This window comes from Aegilops tauschii, chromosome 2 (assembly GCF_002575655.3).
Source record: "Aegilops tauschii subsp. strangulata cultivar AL8/78 chromosome 2, Aet v6.0, whole genome shotgun sequence".
NCBI classification, from domain to species: domain Eukaryota; kingdom Viridiplantae; phylum Streptophyta; class Magnoliopsida; order Poales; family Poaceae; genus Aegilops; species Aegilops tauschii.
The window spans coordinates 236,450,295-236,454,615 of record NC_053036.3 but is presented as its reverse complement, the minus strand read 5'-3'; the positions used below and the strand labels follow the sequence as shown (position 1 = coordinate 236,454,615).

The 4,321-nt window shown below is 41.2% G+C and overlaps 1 long non-coding RNA gene across 1 annotated transcript; it reads left to right on the top strand.

The window, feature by feature from the left end:
• The first annotated feature begins 3,376 nt into the window (after positions 1 to 3,376).
• LOC120973265 (uncharacterized) lies at positions 3,377 to 4,120 on the top strand. Its single transcript, XR_005767789.2, has 2 exons — positions 3,377 to 3,637; positions 3,714 to 4,120. It is a non-coding gene; the product is annotated as an uncharacterized lncRNA (long non-coding RNA).
• The last annotated feature ends 201 nt before the right edge of the window (positions 4,121 to 4,321 follow it).

Here is a 4,321-nt window from a genome sequence, read left to right as displayed (position 1 = left end):
CCTTGAACCCAATAGATGATGAATGAAGACGAACTTGTATTTCCGAGATCGATGACACAGTTGGAAGTAGCACAATTGATACGGAACATGGAAGATCGCATGAAGTAGTACCGTATTGAAGGAGAGTGTATGGTTCCATACACCCAACGGCAGCACACACAAGATGCCGCAACATGGCGAGAGATACATCAAGCTATAAAAGGATGGAATGGAGAAAATGCTTGGGACGAATTCAAGACGATTCTACTGAGGTCTTGTTTTATCCAGAAGCCTTGTGATCCTAAAGTGAAGAAGCCTTATGCATGCAAGATCTGTGGAGAAATAGGATACACCCATGAAGAACACAAGGATGGATGCCCTCATTGTGAAGAACATCACCCGGAGGAAGAATGCCCCGCTAGGCAGGTGACTTGTTTCTTGTGTGAAGGAACAACTCATTACCCAACTCAGTGCCCAATTTTCCCCAAGGTACAAGATATTACCAAGCAGCAGAAAGAAGCCATGAAAGAAACACCCGGGGAAAGTTCAGAAGAACCTGTGATGAAGGAAGATGTTGAAGACCTCGATGGAGAAGGCCTAAACAGATCTTTCGCCCAAGCCTGCTATTCACGTGGAGAAGAAGGACACTTTCACAGTATTGCATGAAGGAAAGCCAAGAGTATCTGAGAGACTTCCCGACAGAAGAAGTGGAGTTTGATCCACAGGAAATAGAAGGATTAATCGGTACAAATAAGTCCAGCAAGAGAAAGAGAATGAATTCCCCGAACAACCTAGTTTTTGCAAAGAAGGATAAGAGCCATATTACCTATTTTGGGTGCAAGACCATAGGACATTACGCTAGTGATTGTCCAGAAAAGAAGAAAATAACCCAAGGAGGTACCAGGAAGCCCCTGATTTGTCCGACATCATTTTTTTACGCTGCAAGGAAGCAGGACATTTTGCCAGGGAATGTTCTAAATCGAGCAAAGCTTGAAGTTGAGTAGTTAAGATTTTGTTACTGGAATAAAGAATGCAATAAATTGAGAACACATTTTTATTCATTGAGGATATGGACTTGAATTATGTAATAGAAGTCTCGGAGATTGTAATGAGTTCATGAATCAAAAAATTAATGTGTAATGATTTCATATGTTGAATTGTATGAAGTGTTACTCTATTGAACACAGATGTTGACCATTTTTTAGGATATGAGAAATATGGACTATGGAAGAATTTGTGCATTTCAAGGGTGGTAGTACCCTGTGAGGACGCTTGACCCATGGAAAGGATAATGATATTTCACGGAGTGGAGTTTGGACAAAATGAGTTGGAGTTTTGTTTTTGATATGATGGATATGAAGAAAGGAAGTACTGATGGATTTAAAGTAGGTGTAATGTTGGAATATGGAAGAATTGTAACTCCTAGGATGAGCTAAAATTGTACTAGCATTGAAGTAAACCATAACCCACAGGCCTAGGAGTTAACAAGGATCAAGCATACCCTTGTTGAAGAAAGAAATCTGGAGGAAGCTATGATTTCATCAGCAAATGTTTCATAGGAGATTATGAAAACTTGAGAGTTGTGAAGAAACGATAGATGTTATGTTTGGCTTGCAGAACCAATGGATTTACCCGAACCCAGTTCGAGGAGAAGAGAAATTTTTCAATGCTTGTGAGAATGCCCGAGTGTTAGAATTACGAGATACACTAAACCTTATACAAGGTAATGATCTAGGTGCAGAATGGATTGATCACCATACCGACTTACTCTTATCATTCGGTCTTGATATTGGGATGGTAAATCTAGAGTGACTTACCCATAGTAGAGAGACGACAATTTCAAAACCTTGTTTAAACCTTAGAATGGTAGTATGATCGAACCCTGTACAGGCAATCGTTGCCAAACATAGGTTATACTGATAGATTTAACCCAGACTCATTTCCTGCAGAAACCAAAAATCATTGACCACCATGAGATTTTGATAGTTTTTAGTATTGGCGATAGACCTGTCAACTAAGAAGACCCAGTCACAGGAATGGTCCTATTTTGATGAAAGAACTTGGGATTTTGAGAAAGGAGGTTATGCCCTTACCGGAAGGGCACCAGTGAAAATGTTATCCCGGAGAATATGAGAAGACCGACACCGTCAACCCAAAGGAATGCAGTACATGAGTTTTGGTCAGAAACATAAACCTGCATTTTAAGTGTGGTAACACACTGGAGCTTTCCGATTAATGGATTTGCTGGAAGACCCCCAAACCATAACCTTTTTCTTTCTAGCCTCTTCGAATATCGAGGACGAGATTCATTTTAAGTGTGGTAGTTTGTAAAATCCCAAAATTCTAAATTTTGGAATGTTATATTAAATAAATAGTTTGCTTGCCTGTTTGGTTGTTGTGTGTTTGACTGTGTGAATTTGAGTGGAAATTGAAACTTTTTAAAAGTTCAATGAGAAGGAATGAAATTAGTTACCCAAAATTTCACTTTGCATTTTGATCTCCAAGAATTCAAATTCATTTCAAATAGACAACCCTAGGGTGAAGACAACATGACTTCTTCCATTTGAAATCAAAAGTGGCATTGGACAGATTTGAATTCTTTTTTGAAAACTCTTCAAAGTCATAACTTTATGCAACTCAATGATCCTCATGAGAGAAGATGAAATGACTTCTTCAAAGATAGTTGGAAGTTTAAAAGAAACAATTTGAAAATTCCCTATGAAGTTATTTGAAACCCACCTTCATTTTGAAGTTATTTCAATTTTCGATTTCAAATTCCCAGAAAGTTATTCAAAATAAAGAGAGGAGCAATATGACACTCCATACCAGGGGCAAATTTGAAATACATTTGAATGAGGAAAAAAAGAAAAGATTTGGACGTGGTTTGAAATTCAAATTCAAATCCGTTTAGGAGTTATTTGGTTTTCATTCATATTATTTTTCTCCAAAAATAAAATATATGGAAATAAGGGTAAAATGATTCTTCAATGTAAAATTAGGAGAAAATAGGTTTGAAATCATTTTAGTATTTTAAAAATGATTTTTATTCGGTTTTATTGCAACAGCAGCACTGTTTGGTTTTTTGAATTTTTGTTTATTTTATTTGCAAATGAAAATATGTTCATGTTTTAGGATTTGTATTTTTGAACATTTTGATATATTACATGCCTATATAAAGATTTTATTTATTTGGTTTCTTTCTCTTTTTTCTTCTCTGTTTAAAAAAGAAAAAGGGAAAGCGTTTTCTTTTTGAATAGGGCGAGCCAGCGCCAGCCAACCCACCCAGTCAGCGTCTTCCGCCCATGGCCCAGCTAGCGCCGCGAAGTGGTACGCTGCGGTCGCCCGCACGCCTCCCTCTCTCGCCCGCTCGCCCTCGCTCGCTGTCAAGCGGGCCCCGCGCCCTTCTTCAACCTCTTGCGCAAGAATTGGGACAGATGGTTCCTCACGCACGGCAGCCCCTGTTCCATATCAAATCCTCATTGTTTCGACCTGATTTCTTGTGCCTTGCGCACGCCCGCCTCCCTATAAATAATGCTCTTCCTCTCCTCTGCTGATTTCCGCAAAAACCGGCAGCTCCCGTACCCTAGAGCACCCGATCGATCTCGCCGGAGTTCTCGCCCGAAGCTTCTATCGCCGGCCGATTTGGTCACCACTGAAGGTTCCCCGAGTCCCTCCGCTCCTCTGTTCGCTCCTCCTCAATGCGCCGCATCTCCCTGACCTTTTCAATCTCGCAGACTCGTGCCGGACCAAGCTTCCCAAGCTCTCCTGAAGTTCGCTCTCGTCGCCACCGTCGTCCTAGACCGACGCGGCCTCCATCATCGGACGCACCACCCCGCGTCGAGCCTCCCCAAGAATTCGCTCGACGTCGACGAGCCCTGGAGCTGCCGCCTCTTCGCGTCCGACGCCGCTCCGCCGCTGTCTTCTTCCCTGCCGGCGAGGCCACCGCTGTAAGACGCCGTCGCCATCTCCCGTCCATTAGTTCTCATAGCAACAGTCCTGATTAGATCTAGGTTCTTTTTTTCTTTGAATCATTATCTTTTATGTTGCGGGCGTTCGTTTGTTTAGCCCCGCAGCAAACACCCCTTGGCCGTCAGATCAAGATCTAATCGCCTATGTTATATCTGATTTTTTTATTTTTTTTACTCACTGAATCAGTTTCGTTAAGTTTCGGCCGAGCGCCTTATAGCGTTGGATCGCCCAACAGTATAGCCCAGTTACAGCCCGATAAGTACCACTCGTTTGTTCTGTTTTATGTATTTATTTTCGTTCTGGGTTTTTTAAAACAGAATTGTTCTGTTTTTAGGAATTCAATATCTTTTATTTTATAGGTCCGAATTTAGTG